This window comes from Epinephelus fuscoguttatus, linkage group LG8 (assembly GCF_011397635.1).
Source record: "Epinephelus fuscoguttatus linkage group LG8, E.fuscoguttatus.final_Chr_v1".
Taxonomy (NCBI): Eukaryota; Metazoa; Chordata; class Actinopteri; order Perciformes; family Serranidae; genus Epinephelus; species Epinephelus fuscoguttatus.
In genome coordinates, this window is record NC_064759.1 from 27944920 (window position 1) to 27969159 (window position 24240).

The following is a 24240-nucleotide window of genomic DNA, read 5'->3' on the forward strand; positions in this document are numbered from 1 at the left end:
ATCAGGTTAGTTTGTGTTAAGATTGTATGTGCACATTATGTATATGAATGTTTATGCATGTGTAGAAATATATGTAGAGGCTTTAAAATGGAGGTTTGATATGATTATATGAGTGTCAACTTGCTTCACAGGATGATGACTCCAGCTGTGGTCTTTGTCTTGTTGGCTGTTTTAGGACGGACAAGTGGCCAGTGTGGTGAGATTATACTATACTATACTATACTATACTATACTATACTATATTATTTTATTGGTTCAATGAAATTATTAATGATGAATAATTTTCTGATTTTGGTGGCTTTAGTCAGATCAACAGATCTAAAACTGCAACTTCCCCAAATTACCTTTAATAACATTTTTTGACTTTGTCCAGCTTCTAATATTGCTCAATTTGGACGAGTGACTCAGTCCTCCGTGTTGCATGGTGGTGTCGCTGAAAGGGCCATTGATGGAAATCAGGCAAGCATCTATGGACAAGGATCCTGCACCCACACAAACTGCCAAACAAAGCCATGGTGGAGACTGGACCTCCTGAGAACATATAAGATTAACACTGTCACCATCACCAACAGAGGAGATTGTTGCCATGATCGGCTTAATGGTGCTGAGATCCGCATTGGAAACTCCCTCAGTGACAATGGCAATGCTAATCCCAGGTAACAGCACTTTCTGTCTTATATTTGGTTTGAACATTTTACATTGGTGTGTATGTTACAGGAAATCAGTGCACTGGATATCTACATATATTCCTAATAGAAACACAGAGTTTTAGGGGCAAAAGCATCATCTGTATCCAAAAAGACTGCGCACGATGCATAGTTTTGATCTGGTAACAATAACATAATTTACTCATACTTGTGTTTCATTTTCTTTTTCTTCAGGTGTGCTGTTATCCATTCTATCCCAGCTGGAACCTCACAAACTTTTGTGTGTAATGGAATGGAGGGCCAGTATGTGAACATTGTGATTCCTGGAAGAAATAAGTATCTGACACTGTGTGAGGTGGAAGTCACTGGTCAGCTTGCAGGTAACCCTCCTCCAGCTGGTGATATGTACCACCTTAACTATACAATAATATACTGATTGCCTGTTTTTGGTGGTTTTGGTCAGGTCATCAGATCATATACTCCTGCAACTTCCCCAGATTACCTTTAATAACATTTTTTGACTTTGTCCAGCTTCTAATATTGCTCGAGGTGGACGAGTGACTCAGTCCTCCACGCTGCATGGTGGGGTCGCTGAAAGGGCCATTGATGGAAATCAGGCAAGCAACTGGAATCAAGGATCCTGCACCCACACAAACTGCCAAACAAATCCATGGTGGAGACTGGACCTCCTGAGGACATATAAGATTAACACTGTCACCATCACCAACAGAGGAGATTGTTGCCATGATCGGCTTAATGGTGCTGAGATCCACATTGGAAACTCCCTCAGTGACAATGGCAATGCTAATCCCAGGTAACAGCACTTTCTATCTTATATTTGGTTTGAACATTTTACACTGGTGTGTATGTCACAGGAAATCAGTGCACTGTATATCTACATATATTCCTAATAGAAAGACAGAGGTTTAGGGGCAAAAGCATCATCTGTATCCAAAAATGAATGCGCACGATGCATAGTTTTGATCTGGTAACAATAACATCATTTACTCATACTTGTGTTTCATTTTCTTTTTCTTCAGGTGTGCTGTTTTCCATTCTATCCCAGCTGGGATCTCCAAAACTTTTGTGTGTAATGGAATGGAGGGCCAGTATGTGAACATTGTGATTCCTGGAAGAAATAAGTATCTGACACTGTGTGAGGTGGAAGTCACTGGTCAGCTTGCAGGTAACCCTCCTCCAGCTGGTGATATGTACCACATTAACTATACAATAATATACTGATTGCCTGTTTTGGGTGGTTTTGGTCAGATCATCAGATCATATACTCCTTCAACTTCCCCAGATTACCCTTTAATAACATTTTTTGACTTTGTCCAGTTTTTAATATTGCTCAATTTGGACGAGTGACTCAGTCCTCCGTGTTGCATGGTGGTGTCGCTGAAAGGGCCATTGATGGAAATCAGGCAAGCATCTGGAATCAAGGATCCTGCACCCACACAAACTGCGAAAGAAGACCATGGTGGAGACTGGACCTCCTGAGGACATACAAAATTAACACTGTCACCATCACCAACAGAGGAGATTGTTGCCACAATCGGCTTAATGGTGCTCAGATCCGCATTGGAAACTCCCTCTATGACAATGGCAATGCTAATCCCAGGTAACAGCACTTTCTATCTTATATTTGGTTTGAACATTTTACATTGGTGTGTATGTCACAGGAAATCAGTGCACTGTATATCTACATATATTCCTAATAGAAAGACAGAGTTTTAGGGGCAAAAGCATCATCTGTAACTGTTTCATTTTCCTTTTCTTCAGGTGTGCCTCTATTAATACTATCCCAGCTGGGGCCTCACAAACTTTTGTGTGTAATGGAATGCAGGGCCGGTATGTGAACATTGTGATTCCTGGAAGACTAGAATACCTGACACTGTGTGAGGTGGAAGTCACCAGGACAGAATGAAATGATTGCAATGAATATGTCTGCACCTGAGTCTGAAATGATCACTCATTTTCATATCCATTAATATTTCATAGTAATCTATGCTTGTTTCTGCTTCTTTTCCAATAAATATTTATGCCAATGTTTGATTGTCCATCATAGCAAATGTACATGGATGTCAATGTAGTTTGGACCGTTCTGCAAGGTCCTTTTATATGACATCAACTCTTACTTTCCACTGTTTGCTGTTTGTGTAGTTCAGTGATCGCTATACCTGTCACCTTCATCCTAATTTAGCATGAAGACTGTACGCAGAGGGAAATAGTGAACCTGGCTCCGTCCAAATGAATACAATCTTACTGTTTGTTTACTCTCTCGATACATTGAGTAGTATACACTCCCTTATAGCAACACACTGGAAAGTAATTGACAAAATATTTGTTAATATAAAAAAAGAAATAACTTAGTATATTACATTTACAGAATTTACACAGAGGCAGGGATAATAATATTAATTTAATGACTGTTTCAAAAAGTTTAGAGAGTGTTTTCATACTCTACAGCTCAAACAACTACAAAATTTTAAGGGACAATTTCTGTAAAATTTGACACATCTACTTTAATGAAAGTTTTGTCTTTTTGCATAAAATCAATGTCAATGGGGAAATCAGTTGACTTTACAGGCACTCTTCAGTCTTAAATGATTCATTTCCTGAGTCTGTGCCACTGTCCTCTTGAGGATAGAGAGCACAATAGCACTCTTGTCTGGCATCATGTATTGTCATTAATCTTTGACTTGTTTCATAATTTTGATTCACTATGTACTGCACTTGCAAAATAAAAATGACTTTTTAAAAGTCATTCATCTGTTTTATTTGTTTTTTGTGTGTGTGTCCCAGGTTGGCTCTTTATGTAAATGGGTATCATTGTAGGGTATTTAAAGCACACCATACAAACAGATACAAAAAACAGCATATACAGTAGCTGATTACAAATGCTTATACATTTTTGGTTGTGCCATTGTTATTTTTTAACTACTAGGTACCTATTCTATTATTACAGGGCAGTCAGCTAATCTGAAGTCTGTTCACACTGACAAGCTGAGCTTTGGGAGTAAAAGGACGTACCAAAGTACCAACACTGCAGCAGTACATCGATTTGGTTTAGCTACAAGTTGAATTTGTCTCAGCTGAAGACAAATCAGTGCTAATTGGAATCTGGCAACAGCTCAGGCATCCTGACCAGGTGTAGAGAGGTGCGAGGATAAGAAATAATTTGCTCAGTTGAAAAAGCAAAAAACTGTCTTTTTTAGCATAGAGTATTATCTGCTAGACTTAATCAGAGATGTGTTGATATTATTGTCTTGTATCATTGTACCATCTAAACAGAGGAATTTAGGCTTCAGATTTGGATCACTGATTGCTGCCAACAGGCTTGTGTGTGTGGAGCAGCAGAGAGAAAGAGAAGCTGGGGAGGAACAGAAAAAAAGGTCTAATCAGGAGGGGGAAAAAAAAGATAACCTGATAATATCATGCTCATCTTGGTCACAAATAGTGTTGCTTTATTCTGTCAATTCATAACTGCAAAATTACATATCAATGTACAGCCATGATACAGTACAGAGGAGTGACAGTAGAGTTGTGGCGATACTAAGGACATTAAAAAAAAAAAAAAGTTAATAGGACAAAAACAAATCTTGAGTCTTTAGAGTCTGTAATACTTCACTTTCAATTATCCTCATTTCCCTTCTCCCCTCCAACCCACTGGTTTGTAGAATCCCATTTCAAAGCCTCAAGTTTGGCATTTCAGCAGTAGCCATTTTGGTTTTTGGAACCACAAGTGACCATATTTGGGCATGAGGGTGGTACTGTGGAGGAGCAAGGGGTGGATCTGACTGTAAAGCTGATGACACTATCAGCAGACAGCCTGTCACTCAAAGCATCTCACCTTTAATTATGTATAACATTAAGCTTTAACAAAATGTAAATGAGTGGGATGTGAAAACATCGACCACTGATACAGCTGTCATAAAGGGAGAATTAGCTACAGAGACCAAAACTGTTGCATGTAGCTGGTCAGCTTTCATGAAATACTTCTCCAACTGGTGATTTGTACCATAAACTATCTGGTATGCTGACTGCCTGTTTTTGTGGCTTTGGTCTGATCAAAAGATCTAATACTTCTGCATCTCCCTCTGACTACCTTTAAAACAAAGGTTTAACTTTTAATTTACAGTCCTCCCTGATATTTGATGGCATCCCTGAAAAGGCCATTGATTGAAATCGTGCAAGCATCTGCCCAGATAGCACACGTACATCTGGCCGACGTCGGCCCGATGTATCAAGTTTAGATCGTTAAGACATAGGGAGAGCGTTTGCTCATTGCCAATACATCGCTGAGACGTCGGCCTTTAACCTAAAATGACCGCCACACGACGTTCAAACTATCAATAAATGAAGCTGTGCTCAGTGGGCGCTCCTTCTATATTAATATTCATATGCTTTGTTAACTACAACTTTTATTCATTTAGGTCGGACCTTTCAAACTACAAATATTTCACAATCCAATGTGAGAAATCGATGCTATATTGCTACATTCAAAAATAGCTGACTGTTACCCTATTTCTAAGTGTGCACAATGAAAAAACTTCCACATTTATATGACGACGTTATTGAAATTATCTCCATTCACACGGAGCCGCAAAATCGATTAAGGTAAAGCTGCAGTACTGGAGGCTGCAGTTTCAGGACCACAGTTTTAGGACTTTTCCTAACGGAGGCTGCAACCTGAATTTTATTTTTATTTTTTTGCTATATCCAAATACTACTTTCTTATCAAATAGTTATAATCAGTGTTGGGCAGTAATGCGTAATTTGATTGATGAAGCCCAGGTAACTATACATTACCATTTCCAATCCTCTCCGCTCCTCTCACACACACCTAAACACCCGTTCTGGGATACACAGTGTCGGCCCGCACAGCCTGACCGGCCTGCCCTCCGCGGTCCTCTCCGCTCCTCTCCCCCACACTTGTGCATCCATCCAGGGAGGGCTGTGGAGGTCAGGCCGGGTGGGGCCATAGATGAGTGGATCCCAAGTCTCGAGCCCTGCCCGGGACCACGGGTGGAACCTCTTTTAACGGTCACAGAATAAACAACATAGCTATTTTCTGCCAATTTATTCCAGTTAGCTTACCTGAAACCAACTGCGATGATGATGATGATGATGATGATGATGATGCAAACTGCGAGCTCAGTTCCAAACAAAGACCTCGGATATGAAATTCCGCCTTCCGTGGCGACTTCCGTATGTGGGCAGGTATGGGCCGACCCAAAGCTGACGTAACAGAGACGTTTGATGAGCTGGGACAAAAGACTATTAAATTTAAAGATATCAGCCCATGCGGTCGACGCTTGTCAGATGTTATAAATTAAGGGATGTGTTGTCCTTAGGCCGACGTCAACCAGATGTATGTGTGCTATCTGGGTGGGGACAAGGATCTTGCATCTGCACAAACACACATACAAAACCGTGATGGAGACTGGACCTCCTGAAGAAGCATAAAACTGACACTGTCACCATCATCATAATCTACATAATGCCCTCACAAAAACCTGTATTTCTTACAAAAATAGCATCATCAGTATCTAAGGCCCTGTCTTTATATATCCAGATATCTTTTAAAACAGATATTTTTTCAAATGTCTGACAGTTTATCTTTGTAGACATGTAAAACAGAGTGTTTGGAAACTGATGACGTAATCTTCTCAGATGGTGCATGCTTATTGATGCTTTCTGCAATTCCCAAACAATTAGCTGGAAACAATAACAATGGCAGACTACTTGGGAATCAGTGGTGATGAGATATCCAATAGGTGCTTTGAAAAAGGTAACATTAGCCTTAGACTTCACAGATAGACAGCTAACACCTGGACCACAGGTAGGCTTGGTTGCTGCTCAACTGCGGAACTAGAGAACAGGAGTCTTGTGACTTTCCAATTTATTCAGCCACACGTGTTTTCAGCAACAAGTTGGCAATGAAAACAGTCTTTTGATACTCATATTGACAATGTACCGCCCTTTACTACAGTTTTAATGTTTATATCAGTCACAGACATGAAAAAACCTATAAGTATATTGACTCAACACTTGCTGTTTACATTTCAAAATAAAGGTCCCCTGACAATGTTTATGTGGACAAAATCCCTTCTTTTGTTAACACAAGGCTTTTTATTATGAAATATTCACAGTGCCATGTTGCTGATAATGCAGTGGCTTCTACGGCTCCATAAATATATGGAGTACTGACACAGAAATGAGCTAGACACAGAAATAGTTCAGGTCAAATGATAAAATCAATGGTGTATCATGAAAAGACAGAAACAAAATTCACCTTGTGATGATGCTTAACCTGCAAAGGCTATGAGGCGCAATGCCATGAATGTGATGGTGGCTTAATGCCATCAATGCAATGGTGCTTTTTTTTTTTCTTCTTTTTTTTTCTTTTCAAATGACATTCTCTTATCCTTTCAATTTCTCATCACAGTCGCAAGTTGTCATCTAGTTCCTCAGCCAGAGGAGAAACACGTGTCAGCATTGTGTTTGTTTGTCAGAAGCTCCTTTGCAATTGTCATACTTGTTTATCCACTTTTAAGCCACATGTCAATCATAAAACTTCAGATTTAAGTGTAGTGGAGGTGGAGAGAGACCGATTTGAAGGCTGCTAGGCTTCTACTGCCCTCACGAAAAACTACTGCAACTTTCAAAACTAAACTAGTCTGAGCCGTGACGGTACGCTTTATACTTTAAAGCTCTCCATGCACCAATATTACCACTAAACCACGTGCCTGGCTATAATGCTATATCAACTTTCTCAGGTGGGCAAATATTAGGGCTGACCCAAAAAATTCGAAGCTTCGAAGCTTCGTTTGATGGCACGGGATTTGATTGTGAAAAAAAAAAATCCGAAGCTTCGGCGCTTTTTTTTTTTCGTTTTTTTGGGGGAGGCCTTAAAAGCAACACTAACCCCGAGCACACTCAGAGCCGCTCTGAGTCTGGTGTCAGATGCTCTGAGTTGTGCATCTGTTTGATTGTGCTGCAATATGCGCTGAGGGTTTTAATTTAAGGTGCTCACAGACTCGGGCGCACTTTAAGCGGAGCGGACTCCGCGAGGAATGTCCACAGTCATTCGGGCTTCCATAGTCGAGCACACTTCCGCGTTGTAGTTTCCTGTAAAAATGTCATTACCCCCAATTCTTGCGCGTTTCTGTCATGGTGATGTGAAAAATACATGCCGAGCAGTCTTTTGAGTGACACTGGCGCGCGGAGCATAGTCCGCGCGGTCGTAAAATCTGAGCTTTGCCCACACAGGGCTTGCGGACGTCCGCTTTTAGTCCGCGCGGACCCTCCCACCCCCTGTCGCCGTCGAATGCTCAGAAGTAAATTCGTTCTGAGATCCGAAGCTTCGAATGTCCACAAATGGAGTCGAAGGTCAGCCCCAGCAAATATCCTCACACAGCAATACATCGCTTGTCTCAGGTTTAAAGAATCATCTTGGCAAAGGTTTAAAAAGGAGCCTAAATGTTCCCCTGAGTACAACCAAGATCATGAGAGGTCAGCACCAGTCGATCTGTCTTTTCACCCATCATGAGGATGGATACCCTATACATACATACAGTACATACATACATACCCTGTTTATTGCCGAAACCACAGCCGTTTCCTGAAACAACACTTCTTCGATGAAGGTTGTGCTGTATGCAGAATCTCCTGACGCTCATTATGGAACACTGCGTATGGGGTGCCGTTTGTAAAGTGTCTCACGCTGAAAATAACATCAACATTTTGCCACATTTAGCTTCAAACAATGTTTAAAAAAGTATTGTGATTTTTTTAACGTCACCTTTTACCACATTTACAGCAATATTTGTTAACTTAGAAATATATTAAATAGTTAAATCTAAATATTAAATGTGGCACCTAAATGTTAAATGTTAAATCTAAATGCTAAATCTAAATCTAAATCTAAATATTAAATCTAAATCTAAATGCTAAATCTAAATCTAAATATTAAATCTAAATATAAATCTAAATGTTAAATCTAAATGTTTTGGGTGAAACTAAATATTTAGCTAATATGCAAATTCACACTGCCGGTCACCGGAAGTACCAAAATAAAAGCTTGAGATGGTCAGACTGTTTACAGAATCAAATAACGAATTAAAACCAACTTATCGGGGGAAATGGACACTTGAACATACATTAGCGTGATAATAACTACCTAAAATAACAAGAAACGTGTTTGGAGAAATTTTATTTGATGTGTACTTTGAGCTGTTAGTGTCCCTTCTGAGGGAATCACCTTGTTGTTTACAAATACTTCCAGGTAGAAAACCAGCAGAGTTTAGCAACATATATATGCATATCTCACGTTTTTCACGTCACTGTATCACCGTTTAGACTGATCTGGTGTTTGTAAAGTCTATAAACACTATGACTGAACAAACATTACTATCATGGTCTGAAATTAATAACATGGTTATCGTAGATTAGCGAGGCTAACTGTTAGCTGTTAGCCCCGTTAGCGGTGTCTGTAATGACTCACTAACTCTAAACGGTCCGTGAAGAAAATATTTTTTCCAGCGGATGTCTTAGTTACAACATGATTGAGCTAACTGGAGTAGTTTAATGTCGTATCCGACAATGGGAGACATTTAACAGATGACGTCCTGATAGCTTTGCTGCTGCTGCGGCCACTGGTGCTTTCTAGACATTGTGATTTCCCAAAACTGAATAAATACCACACATCGCAACACAAAACTGCTTTGCTAGCTCAATCATGTTGTAACTAAGACATCCGCTGGAAAAAAATATTTTTTTCACGGACCGTTTAAGAGTTAATGAGTCATTACAGACACTGCTAACAGGGCTAAGAACTGACGGTTGTTAGCTTAGCTTAGGTTGTTAATCCCTCCGAAGGGACACTAACAACTCAAAGTACACGTCAAATAAAATTTCTCCAAACACGTTTCTTGTTATTTTAGGTAGTTATTATCACGCTAATGTATGTTCAAGTGTCCATTTCCCCCGATAAGTTGGTTTTAATTCGTTATTTGATTCTATAAACAGTCTGACCATCTCGAGCTTTTATTTTGGTACTTCCGGTGACCGGCAGTGTGAATTTGCATATTAGCTAAATATTTAGTTTCACCCGGAACATTTAGATTTAACATTTAACATTTAGATTTAGATTTAATATTTAGATTTAACATTTATATTTATATTTATATTTATATTTAGCATTTAGATTTAACATTTAGATTTAACATTTAGATTTAGATTTAGATTTAGCATTTAGATTTAACATTTAACATTTAGGTGCCACATTTAATATTTAGATTTAACTATTTAATATATTTCTAAGTTAACAAATATTGCTGTAAATGTGGTAAAAGGTGACGTTAAAAAAATCACAATACTTTTTTAAACATTGTTTGAAGCTAAATGTGGCAAAATGTTGATGTTATTTTCAGCGTGAGACACTTTACAAACGGCGCCCCATACACTGCGTGGCCCCTTCACGTTGCAAAATGTCACTGATTTCTGCGTGTGTCTTGCCACTCTCAAAAAGTTCACAGATCAGGTCTGCATAAGGCTGGAGTGCGGCCATAACTAGGCCACAAGTAGTTGAGCATGGACCGCTCCGGGAGCGTACCTATGTTCCCCGGGTCCTATGTTCCCCGCTTTTCCCCAAAAGGACCCGGGGAACATAGGCCTATGTTCCCCGATCCCATAGCCTACAAAGCTTTTGGGGTCCGTTATTTTTAAAATTTTATTTATAATATTTATTTATTTATCCATCCTGGAGAAGGGGAGAAACATGACCCACAGATAATTTCTTCCCTTCTGTAAAGCTCGCCACCACCTTTCAGACAAAAAAGACCAGCCTGGTCGGCACACTGGGGAAAACGACAGCACAGAAGTGCTGAAATCCGGTGACGTGACTCTTACCGTTTACCAGTGTAAGCCCAGCTAGAATGTGTGCATTCTGAGCTCCGTGCACACAGTGTGGGCGTCACCGATGGGAAGAAGGCAAAGCCCGAGTCTTGCTGGTAACGCCTTGTCTGTTTACACCATTCCGACATGCCAATGTCCCACCATTCCGACAAGGCTTTCCATGTAACGAAATTAGTCAACAGGTGACTCCCTTCTTTAAGACATGCTGATAGAGGAATGGGCTACCCACATTTGGTTGTGCGTAATTACGCAGCAGAGCTCAGACAGGGACTACATAACATTGCATTGTTAAAATATCCTAAGCAGCTGTGGGTGGAAGGTATTAAATAACTTTATAATCTAGTCAATAAATTAGCCTGTAACTAATGGCTGACTTTTTTTCTTTCTTTTTTCGGGAATTCTGTGGGTCACAGGATTTCCGTGGGCTGGGAATAATTTGATCATGGCACTGTGACGAGACAGGAAAAAAAAAACAAACGGGAACGAGTGGGACCAGGAATAATAACAATAGGTCAATTTTATATGAATACGGTATGCAGTTAATATGAATTGCAACACAACACAGGATGGATATGAGACGGGACAAGATTATTTTATTGAGAGTGGGATGTGACAGGAGATCAGGACTGTCCTGATCTCCTGACAGGACAGGACACGTAGTCTACGTTTCAACAAATGCGACTTCACATGTTCTAAAACATGTTTATTTGTGTGATTTTGATAGGAGTACTGCGTATCAACTTAATCTCCCGTATTTTGACGGCGCAGTCAGTGAAAGCTTACTTAATAAACACTAGTCTCGGCATCTGAAGGAGGAGATGCCTTGAACGGAAAGCAGACCGTGGTGGTTTTCAGTCACACACTCCGACGCCACTTGTTGTTGTTGAAAAGAGTCATAAGGGGGCCGCGGCCACCTGCCAAATATGCCCGGGGTTGGAGATCTCAGGGTCAGAAGTAAACACACATTTTTATAGATATTTTCTGTTGCACCGTGTTATTGATAAGGCGCGATGAGTCCCACCGTGTGGATATGATGCTGTGTATGCTCATCAGTGATTATAGACTGTCACTCAGCCCCCTCAGCCTCAGTTTTTCTTAATTATGCTTATGGACATACTGTGCAAGTTATCTTTGTGTAGCTTTGTTAGTGTGGGCTATATTTGAATTTTTGATAGTTTGGAGACATCATCAGGCTGTGGTCGTTTGAGCCCAGGTCAGGGCAGGCTGTTGTGCTGATATGGAGCTTCCGTCGCTGTCCGTGGTGCTGAAAGGCTGGTTTGCAAGGTGAGTGTTAAATCAGCGAACGCATAGACCTACAGTATGTCGCACAATTCAGCATTTATGGAAATTATGGTGGAAAAAATAAGCCCTAAATGTTATTAGGACCCGTTAAGAAAAAGCGGGGAACATAGTACCCTTTTGAGAAAAAGGGTACTATGTTCCCTGGCAACAGCGTGTACAGATCCCCGGCAACAGCGGGGAACATAGAACCCTTTTTCTTAAAAAGGGTTCTATGTTCCCCAGTCCCATACAAAGCAGGGAACATATTTCCTTTTGGGGAAAGCGGGGAACATAGGACCCTTTTTTTTTAAAGGGTCCTATGTTCCCCAATCGGGGAACATAGAACCCGGGGAACATAGAACCCGGGGAATATAGGGATGACCCCCATGCTTATGCTATAGCATACTGTATGTAGTCATTTTTTTCATCATTATATGTCATTGAATGCAACCATGACTGTCTAACTGTTCTGAATAGAGTAAAATACCTACTAATCCAAAATAATACTTTAACCTTTTGGTTGACAAATAATACAGTGTGATGAGTTTGAAAATAAAAATATTCCTGAGGGTTCTGCAACAGAGCAGTACTTCGTTGCTCAGGAGTACTTGATCCTTGCTTATAGATGGTATTTACCCCGAAGTGTAACTACACGAGAATTTTCCATTGGACCCTTACATTTCGTGCCAGCACAAAGCCACGTGAGTGCTTACACAGCAGCAAAGCCGGACACGATAGGCAAGGTTTATTTTGGCACTAGCTCCTGTTTTGCTTCTAAGGTACCTGCATGCCACAAGATACTCCCAGTTTCTCAGGAACAGCACCTTGTTGTGTGCCAATTTGAAGGTTACATGATATGCTCGGCCTCTGAAATACTTTTTTCCATGAAACAGCCATTACAAAGCCATCAGTTGAATAAGAAAGAGAAAAAAGAGATCCTTACATATTCAGAAATGACTTTTTGTGTGCAGGAATTCGGCCAACTCAGTCACACACTGGCTGAAGCTAAAGTCTGGAGAAACCGTGAGCAGGACTGAAATAAATGGAGTGCAGTCTTGGAGCACAGAATCCAGTTGTCTTCATACCGAGGATGCAGGGTTAATCCTGATTTCTGCAAATTTACACACCATCTTATTGCAAGATATCTTGTTATCATCATATTAACTGCTACCATATGAACCATCAAACTGTCTCTATCTTGTTAACTACACAGTTAAAAATCAAGACTTTTTTTCATACAGCCCTATAAAGCATTTTGTATCTTTTCCTAACAAACCTGTCACATCAAATAAAATTACTGCATTCTACTTTAGTGATCATAGTTATCCCTAACTGAAGTTTAAGTTACATGTCCAAATACATACATTGCCATCAATTTCCAATGTCATATAATAATTCCTGTTTAATATTGTCTCCAAATGATCAAGGACCTTTTGACCAGGGACCAGATGGTGCGTACATTAACCATATCACACACCGTTTTATGACTGTCCCCTCTTGTAACAAGAGGTTAAGTACTTAGAGAGAGCAGTCACTCTGGAGTGTGTCCCTTATGGCAGACTGTCAGGCAGTCTGTGGCCGGAATAATGTCCGGCTGATTTGACTGCTCTCTGACAAGGTACTATGTCAATGTGTCACCAGGAAATTGAGGTCCTTATTATTACAGTGTGTAGCTGGGCAAACACTTAGAAAATGAACAGGAATCATATTTGATACACTGTCAGGCAAACATGACATTAGAGACTTAACACACAACAAGACAAATTTACACAGACTAATGCCAGCATGAAAACACACACACACATGCACATACACACACATATGGGTACGTACATTCAAAAACACATGAACACACACACAAAATCAGACATCAGACATAGGGTAGGCAAGTCAGGTCAGCAGACCATGGCATCATTAGGAAAGCAGGCCTGACCCACTTTGAATTTTCTTTATAGTGAGCATGTGGCTTGTCCCATGCACACACCCCAACACACACACACACACACACACAGACTGACAATACAAAATGTAATGCAGAGGTATAATGTGAAAACATGGAAGAAGTTAAGAAAGCGTACAGAATAGGAATGGAATGAGAGGTGGGAGGTAAGAGTGTGTAGAGACACAGAATGGACAAGAAGGATGTCGAGGTGACAGGACGGGCAGCGGTTGGCAAAAGAACAAGGAAGTTGGGGTAAGTATGCAGATTAGTATCTTAATTGAAAGGCAAAAGGAAAACATGAATTAAATGTAAACAGACAGAAGAAAAGAGAGGAACTTGGACACAGTGGACCTTGACAGAATGAAAGCAAGGCAGGTCGTGTAGAGAGGCAGATGTACAGAGAGAAGGCAGACATGTTGTAAAGGAAGAAGAGAGAACAGGAGGGCTGAATGTTAGAAGAGTGAAAGAGGGTAGGAAGGGGAAGCAGACCGGATGTGGAATAGGGCCAAAAAGAGCAGAGCCACTGATAGGCCCATACAGTTGCTATGGCAATTTTGGGGACTTTTTTTTCAATCCCTTGTCATTTTTGCATAACAAATATGAAAACAGTACAGCTATTTGTATCGCATAAGCAGAATTCTGTGGAAGAAGGAAAAGTTAAAGCTGTTCTTTTAATTTTCTTACTTAGTATTATTCTTGACCACTACCTCTAATGCCGGGTTCAGACTACATGATATGTTTGTCTGTTCTGACAGTCTCCATTTCAGATTAGGCAATTGTGGAGTCATAGAATCTTGCTCTGACTTGGCCGACAGACATGACAGACTACGTGTTGGTCCAGGACCAATCATCACTGATCGTCTTTCATGACGTGTCATGTCATCAGATTATTCATCTAGTGTTTTATTTTTTTATATTATTAATATTATTATTAGTAACAATAGTATCAGTATTAGCACTAGTACTGGTATTACTATAATTATTATTTCAGTTATTATGTCCATGTTCATGTCCCAGCCAAACTACAGTATTTTTGTGGTAAGGTAAAAAGTGCAACACGGGACCAACCATGCAAGTCACTGAATTCTCCACAACAAGTTCAATTGCAAACGTTTCACAATAAAAGCCTTTTTTGAAAAAAAAAAAAAAAAAAGGTATTCTTTCTCCTGGAACAATTAGGGGCTTTTAATTTCAATCAAATACAAGACGCGTTGAGCTTGAAAGGACAGCATGATGCAATAATTTGACAGGGCAAGTGAGAGCAGATTAGAAAAATAGAGAGGGAATGAGAAATAAAGGCCTTTGTTGAGAAATAAAGGCCCATATCTAATGTCATCTGTTTCAAATAAAACCGGTGCCCTCTGCAGTTGTGGGAAGTAAAGGCCCAGCCACTATCTGTGAATTTTTGGTTATGCAGCTGACTCTACTATTTCACGCCATAGTTTTCCTCTGTCATGGTAGTCCCTCAAGGGAATATCAGAAAGGCTGGGGTATCCATGGCAGCACTTTGCTCTGTGTTCCTTTTGGTCAAAGTGACAGCTGTGATGGAAAGAGTGTTGGGAAAAAAAATCAAATATAGTGGGACGTCAGGAGGTTTCCTGGATGTTGCATCTACTATGAGAAAAAGGGAAAAAGTATTAATTATTGTGCATGACACATCATTCCTGATTTGAGCCGACAGGCTGCTGGCAGGGTTGAGCTGTAATCAAGCTGCAGTCTGAACCTGGCCTAACAGCTCCAAACTATGAACTAAAATCACTAAAATAATGAGGTTGTAGAGGCTGCATTTCGATTCTATCAGCAATCAAAAGCAGATGATTCTGCAAACCCCCAGATTATGTTAGTAACCTATTATTTTGAAAGGTTCATGGAAATGTGACAATCACAAGATGTGATTTAATTTAGAGTTTGTATTCTTAAATGCTGTTTTGTATGTTCACGTGAAATGTCTTGCCAACTGTGCAATGTTGCTAATGCGATTTCCCATTCTACTCAACTTTTATTTTTGCTCCTATTTTTCACAGGTTTCAGTTGAAGATCCAAGACTTTTTACATGTGCTCAACAGATATATTTCTTTAAAGAAAAATCTGCTCACAAATTTGTTGAAATCCATGTAAGTCAGCATTTCTCTTTTTCCAAGATAATCCATCCACATGACAGGTGTGGCATCAAGATACTGATTTAACAGCATGATTACTACACTGGTGTGCCATGGGATGGTCACAGGTAATGGGCACTCTAAGGCCTAGTCCACACGAGCGCAGGTATTTTTAAAACCAAACTTTTTTGGCCTCCAGTTTTAAAAAAATCTGCGTCCACATGACACCTCAAATTCCACTATCAAGCAATGTAATACACATGCCAAAGCACTAGGTGGCGATATAACTCCTAACTGTAAGGCCACTGTAGCCAATCAGAAGGCAGTAAAACGTCATTACCGGACCCCCTCCCATCTGCCCCCCTCCACCCCATCAGCCTCCCTACCCACTGCATTACACTTAAAAAAAAAAAGAATCTGAATTTGAGCTCAATTTGTCTGACTTACATTTATCTCTTTCATATCATTAATGCATAGATCTATGCTTTTGATGTGATATGCAGCCTGCCTGACAACATAGGCTACAGAGGCCCTGGACCTGCTGTGCTCAGAGGTGGAGCGGCATTTTGATCAGGAGGGACTCCGCGTAGCTGCAGGGTGAGGGCAGACAGTTCTTGAGGCGGCCCAGGGGAAACGAGTGGACGTGGGTTCCCCGGAACTGACCCCCTTTCCACGAGAGTGGCTAATAGAGCTTAGATTGGGCCCAAAAAAAAAACAGCCCAACCCGGCCCGAGCCTGTGCACGTTATGTCCGGGACCGGCCCAGCCTGTCCAGTTAACTGTAATTATGGGCCTGAGCCTGATTTAAACCCGACATTTTTCAATAAGCTGGCTGTCATAATTAAGAGTATTAAACCACAATTCTTGTTATTCGAATGACAGAAATATAGGATCTTAATGAATGGCGCAACACGGAAGCATGATTATGTAATAAAACAGGTGTTTATTTTAGGATCCAGGTGGTGAAGGGCTGTGTGCGCACAATGTTCCAACAGGGGACAGCCCTCCATTCCGAAACCCCCCCACTCCGAAACTGATTTTCAAGTCCATATCGAGATTTCTGCATCAAACACTCTCGCTCTCCGTCCACACTCACACAATTCTGAAATTCGTTGTACCACAAAAGCTTGAAATGAACGTTCAACTCATTGTTTTTTTTATTGAAAATATTTCACTGTCTTTATTTATTATGTATAATTTCTCTAGCAGCAGCAAACACATTTAAAGGAGACATTTGTCAAGTATTTTTATGCCTGCTGTCCGTGGTACTGAAATCCTTTCTGATTGCGTCTGTCTTGTTCATTCAAACTTTGTAAACACGGTTGAGATTTGTAGGGAATATACAGTATGTATGCTGCTCACTATAAAATGTGTTTACTATAAATAAATGTATCTCTTCTGTGCAGAGAGAGCTTAAAATCTTCATCAGGAGGTCAACATGAGAGAAGGTCCACTTTTGGAAATGCATGAAAGCCCTGAGTCAGGAGCGCAGACTTTTCTTTTTTTCATTCAAGGTTACAAATAATGCTGTTATGTTCCTTAAATGGCTTGATTTAGTTATCAAAGTTTCATTTTCTTAATAATAAAGATGCCGTGTTCATTCATGCTAGTTCTCTTATAACTGCATGTTATTATAAAATAATTTCAAATCAAATCCTTAATCATTGATAAGTGCGTGCTTCCCCCGCCCCTCCCAACAAAAATCCCGCCCCCCCCCTCAGAAAATAGTTCCGACGTCCATGATGCTACAGCCACAAAGTGCTGATATGCTGCTAAATAGCAGCAGTATTTTGTTGAGGTCCATCCTCACACACACTGGATCGGGTAATAACACAGCTGTTTTCTGTTTACATCGCACACTGTGACATCATACAATGGAGACGAGACAAAATAACTCCGGTTATCCTGTCCATATACGACTGCTGACACCGGACTTTTCCAAAAAGTTCACCCTGGACTCTGGTTACAAATAATTCTGGTTACAGGGGCCCAAAACTGCGGTTACGTGTGGATGAAAGGCCAAACTGTGAGCAAAGAGTCACGGTTTTATAAATACCCGGGTTGGTGTGGACAGCCCCTGAAATGAGCAGTTTAATCTCACAACACAATGCCAGAGATGTCACACTGTTTGGAGCGTGCCATTGATATGCTGACTGCAGGAATGCCTTTCAGAGCAATTGCCTGTGACCTGAATGTCCATTTCACTACCATAAGACGTCTCAAATGTCATTTACGTTAGTTTGGCAGTACATCCAACCAGCATCACAACCACAAAAGTCGGGTACAATGATGAGCTGCTGTCAGGTCAAGATCCTGGTGAGGATGACAAGCATACTGATGAGCGTCATCCACTGTTCTGTTGGCTGGTCTCCCAAGTGAAGACACTAAATGTGGAGGTTCCGACTTAGTGTGGCTACATGTGCTCTGCGGCTGTGAGGCTGGTTGGATCTACTACCAAATTAATGGAAACTATCTACTGAGTGCATGAAAAGTCTTAGATTTTTAACTGAAACTTGTGAAAAATGGGAGCAAAAACAAAAGGTCACATTTAGTAGATTTACGTTCAGAATAGAAAACACAGCTATGTATTGAGAACTTATACTGTTTTTGAGATTGTGTAACTCAGTGACGTTTATACAGAAGAATGTGCGTTTAAAAAATGCATTAAAAGCAGGTGTATAAGAAAGTCTGGCAGAAGAACACTGCCTCTCACCTGTCTTATTATTTCCCTGATCTCCACAAAACAAAATTAGAATTTGACACAGGCATCACACTCAGGGCCTGTTACACTTCTTTTTTAAAAAAAAAAAAACAACAAAAAAACCCAACTTATTATTATATCTGTGCATACATAGGTGTGGTTAAGTTTAGAATAAAGATTATGGTTCTTGTACACTAGGGTTAAAGTAGAGTTAAAAAGGATTAGGGTAACAAAAACTACAGTACGGTGTGGCCCTGACAGCTCACATAACATATGCAATGTAATAAGACATGCTGCAAATATGGAAAATACAGCCAAATAGAGACAACACAATGAAATACATAAACACGCTGTAAACAGAAGACTGCAGTATGCTGCAAGTTACAGAAGGGGGAACTAACAACTGGAGATAACACAAAAAAGTTGGGTAGCCAGCCTGTTAAGCTATCATTATGCAACTAAATCCATTTGAATGAACTACAACCCATAAACACTAGGTGTGTATTGTGTAACATACAAAGGATATTGTGTACAGTATATGGTGAAAAAGTTTTAGAGAGGTTTTGATTCAACCAAATGATCATCTTGGATATTGAATTGTATCGTGTCACACTGATGGGTGTTTTTATTATTTTGTCCACCCCATTCGTATCAGTGGAAGTGGGGTAAATAATAGACACATATCTCTGTACAAATCAGTACCATTTCCAAAATGTGGGGATTATTAAAAGCAGCAATGTGAAACGCCATGACGAGACAAAGCACAAAGCTTTTGAGCAAACCCACTCCAGTCCGAACTGAGGGCACAGATGATATAATATTATGGCACTGGATAAATCATAATGCAAGTTAGACATTGGACACAATATTCATGTATTACACGTAACTGTACATTATTTTTTACCACTTTTCCCAAACTTAATTTAAGCAAGCACAGGGTGTGCCCTCGGAGACACCAACACTGCATGGTCAGACAGTCACATTGACCTCTGAATGGGATACAAAAACAACATGTTATTTGATCAGGGTGTTTATTAATCCAGCAGTTGTCAATCATGCTTTGTACGAAAGTATAAAAATGATTTCTCTCTATGCACACATGCAGATCACAGCTGCTTCCTAGACACGAGAGAGCTTTAAGGTAGGTCTCTGCCAGAATAATTGATCAAATACATTCTTCATTTTATCTTCCATATGTAATGTTGTCAGGAAAAAAAGTGAACTAAATCAGGTTTATATTTACACTACAGCTTGGTTATGACAAAGTAATGATCATAAAAAATTTGAAGGTCTTAATATGCAACAGAGGTCGGGCAGAGTTTAATAAGACGATACTTTGCATTCAAGTTTCTAGGAGATTCTGCTTTGCGCATCTCAGCACAAAACAAGTTTAATTTCAACTTTTGTTAACAGTTACATAAATACAATGTGATCAAAAGATATCAATGATCAAGTGATATAGGTTTACTTTCACATTACTAATGTTTATGTAATTACTTTTTCTGTCCCTTTCTTTTCTTTGTTTGTGTGTTCATATTTGGGACCTTGATGACTACATAAGGACAGGGATCGAATTAGGGTACGTTCGATCTAATAAATGTGGGTTAAATGTTTTGTTTAGAACTGTTGGTGGGAGTGATATTACTGTAGAGGGTAAAAACTTTGATGAGTGGGGGGATTGCTCTCAGTAGTTTTAACTGTCTTTAAAAAATGTACTGCAAAACTAACAAACAAAAAGGAACACCCTGCATCATTGTGTTCACATCCCCATGTAGGGTAGGCTATGCCTACCCTACATGGGTTTGCAGAATCATGGGTAGAATCATGGGTAGACCTTCCAGTCTACTATCACTAGTGACTTCACCCCTAAACTCACATTTCCTTCACTGACAGTACGGTTCAAATACAAATTATGTTTTATTATTTTATTAATTTGGGGGCATGATTAAAATATAACATAATTTTGTTGGCAGCTCAACATATAGACATTTCTATCAGGAGTATAAATGGCAATTCAGAAAATATAGCTTACTGCAAAATGTCCAACATCTTCTAATGTAAGCCACACCCACTTCTGGTATTATGTGTGTGTGTGTGTGTGTGTGTGTGTGTGTGTGCGTGCGTGCGTGCGTGCGTGCGTGCGTGCGTGCGTGCGTGCGTGTGTGTGTGTGCGTGTGTGTGCATGCGTGCATGCGTGTTTGCGTGTGCGTGTGAAAAAGTCTTTAAATTATGGTTCAATGACATGACATGAGTGTGAACTTGCTCCACAGGATGATGACTCTAGCTGGGGTCTTTGTCTTGTTAGCTGTCCTGGGACAGACAAGTGGCCATTTTGGTGAGATTATTCTCATAATTGGTTCAATCAAATTATTGATTTCCTTAGTTTTAAATGACATGTAGTATGTATGCCTTTCTTAATCTCATCATCAATATGACATTTCATAAATCTGTACAGGTCCTAATATTGCTAGAGATGGAAAAGTGACTCAGTCCTCCTTGGGGTGGCAAGGTGTTCCTGAAAGGGCCATTGATGGAAATCGTGCAAGCAACTGGGGAAAGAGATCCTGTACCCACACAAGCAGACAAACAAAACCATGGTGGAGACTGGACCTCCTGAAGAAGTATAAAATCGACATGGTCACCATCACCAACAGAAAAGATTGTTGCCACAAAAGAATCAATGGTGCCGAGATCCGCATCGGAAACTCCCTCAATGACAATGGCAATGCTAATCCCAGGTAACAGCACCTTCTGTGCTATGTTAGTTTTGAAGGTTTTACATTAATCTTTGCAAGTCAGAGGAAATCGGTGCACTGGATATCTACATAATGTCCTCACAAAAACCTGTATTTTTAACAACAAGAGCATCATCAGTATCTGTGGTCCTGTCTATACATATCCAGATATTTTTGTGAACAGATATTTTCCTCTACGTTTGGGCCTCTTGTCCACATGCAAATAAAGTTTTAGGTACCCAAAACATATATTTTTTTAAAACGCCCTCTGTGGTGGAGATTTATCAATCTTAAAAACAGTAAAACATCGTAAAACAGAGCGTTGATGATGTAAACAATGATACGCAGATCGCGCATGGCTATTGATACTTAGTGCAATGAGCAAACACTGCAAGCAACAATAAAAATGGTGGACTACCGGTTTCCTAACATTTAAGTGAGCTTCTTCATCCTTAAATTGGAATCAGTGTTGACTAGTCCATACCCACTGAAATTTAAAGTTTGCAATTTCAATCAGTTGCTATAGGGCCCCCCTTTGGCCAATTGATGTATGTCAAGTTATCCTGTCTGTTCAGCTTCTGCCCAAACTTGAAAGTGGCTTGATCAACCACAAATAAGCACGGGAACAACTCTTTTCCTCTTCACAGTTTTATTTTGCCATTAGAGGTATAATAGGTTGAAAACCTTCAAATAGAAACAGAAATATACAATCATCACTCTCAAAGGAAATGAGACAATGCTTTAACTCATTTTTAAATATTTTAAATAATTTAACTTTAACTTGAATGGTTTTAACTTGCAATGTTTGCTATTTTAACATTTCAAACATGCTACATCAATGCATCTTATTAAATGACCAATGTTCATAGTGTTTAGCTAACATTGACTACTGGAATGCATACTTAGAGAGCAACAAACTACTATTTTGGCAGAAACATATGCACTGCAATACAGTTTCTTTTTACATAGGCCATTTTGTTACTTGAAAATAATTAATTCTGATGAATATCCTTTTCTTGTTAAATACTGTATAACTTATTCAAACTCTAACTCACAAACAGAACATTTATTTTCATTATCATTTAACATCACTGGTTACTTTAACATTAAAGAGTGAAATCAATGTGTAACCTGCAGCACTTTAAACAGTACAGTATTTTAAACAGAAACATAAGCCAAAGAGAAAATCAAATCTAAGCAGGCCATTTCATTCAATTAATTCATTAAGACAGTAAACATTTTGTCAGTATCAATTCATACCAGTAGCCTCTTTGTGGTTTCCCCCAAGCTGAACAGTTGTCTCTCTGTTGTCTGCTGGAGCCACTCTGATGTGCAGAGTGAATCTGTTGGTGCACTGCAGACAGGTGCTCCCACTCAGCTGGTGAGCTGATCAGCCTTGAGTTTCCTCACCTCAGCAGGGAGACATGTACTGCTCCACAGCCTTTAGGAGGCAGCATTACTGACTGACTGGGGTGACTGATCTGACACTGTGACTTTGGACCTGACAATGTAATATTGCTTCATCCACTGATCCACTGTGCCAAATTTCACATGGATTGACCAAGTCAGTGAGGAGAAAAACGTGGAACAGACACACACAGACATACCCAAAGACAGAGTTTTGTCATTATATAGTAAGATGAGATCTCCAGTAGGTGTTTTGAAAAAACTAATGTTAGCCTGTACGCTTCACAGATAGACAGCTAACACCTGGACCACAGGCCAGCACGTGCCTTTTCAGCAATAAATAGGCAATAAAAATGGTCTTTTGATACTCATATTGGCATTGTACTGCCTTTCACTACAGTAATAATTTTTATATCAGTCACAGAAATGAAGACATCTTTAAGTATTTATGTTTGACTCAACAATTTTGTTTCCATTTCAAAATAAAAGTCCCCCGACAATTTTTCTGTGGACAGGATCCCATCATTCATTAACACAAGGCTTTTTATTGTGAAATATTTGCAGACCATGTTGTTGTTAATGGAGTGGCTTGCAAAGCTCCATAAATATGTGGAGTATTGGCTTTCAGTTGTAAAAATACAGTAGTTACAGCAGCAGCAGGCAGCTCTGCAGCAGCACCACTGTCTATGTGAACACCGCACACGAGAGCGTTTGGAGTCATTTTAGCGTTCCAGTATAGACGCATGTATTTTGTAAAAAGAGGTCAAGTGGACAGAATTTTTTTTTTTTTTCAAAATGGAGGGGGAAATATTGGTTTACAAAAATATCTGTATATGTAGAGGCAGGGCCTAAATAGTTCTACGGGTGGGTTCTATGGAAAGTTTTTGTCAGATAACATAGTTTTACTAATAATTCTGTTTGTTTTTTTTCCTCCATAGATGTGCTGTCATTTCTTCCATCGCAGCTGGGACCTCCAAAACCTTTATGTGTGATTTCATGGAAGGCCAATATGTGAACATTGTGATTCCTGGAAGAAAAGAATACCTGACATTGTGTGAGGTGGAAGTCACTGGGATAGAATTAAATGATTCCATTGAAAATCCCTGTGGTTGAGTCTGAACTAATTCTTCATAGTCATGTCTAGATTGGATAAGGGGTTTATCCATGTTTCTGCTTCTTTTCCTTCAATTAAATATTTATATTTATGGTCAATGACCATTATAGCAAAGTTTAATTGTCAATTTCACACAATGTTAAGACACTTTCTGCAAGAGATTTCATTGCTTTACAGTATAAAGAATTTAACATCACTTGCACCCAATTTACAACAGTTGTTTGAGGTCCTTTAATATGATAATAATAAACTCTTCTGTATCCAAGTGTCCTGTGTTTATTAAACAACCTGACCCCAACCAAACAGGATTGTGTGTTGGAACACTTTTTTGTGTAAAACTTTGGCCTCGGTTTTGTATTATTTGTGTTGGCCAGTTGCCATTGTCAGAAGAGTA

The 24240-nt window shown here is 39.7% G+C and overlaps 1 pseudogene; it reads left to right on the forward strand.

Moving 5' to 3' along the window:
• Positions 1–24240, forward strand: part of LOC125893873 (uncharacterized) — a 102765-nt pseudogene that overhangs the window by 3165 nt on the left and 75360 nt on the right.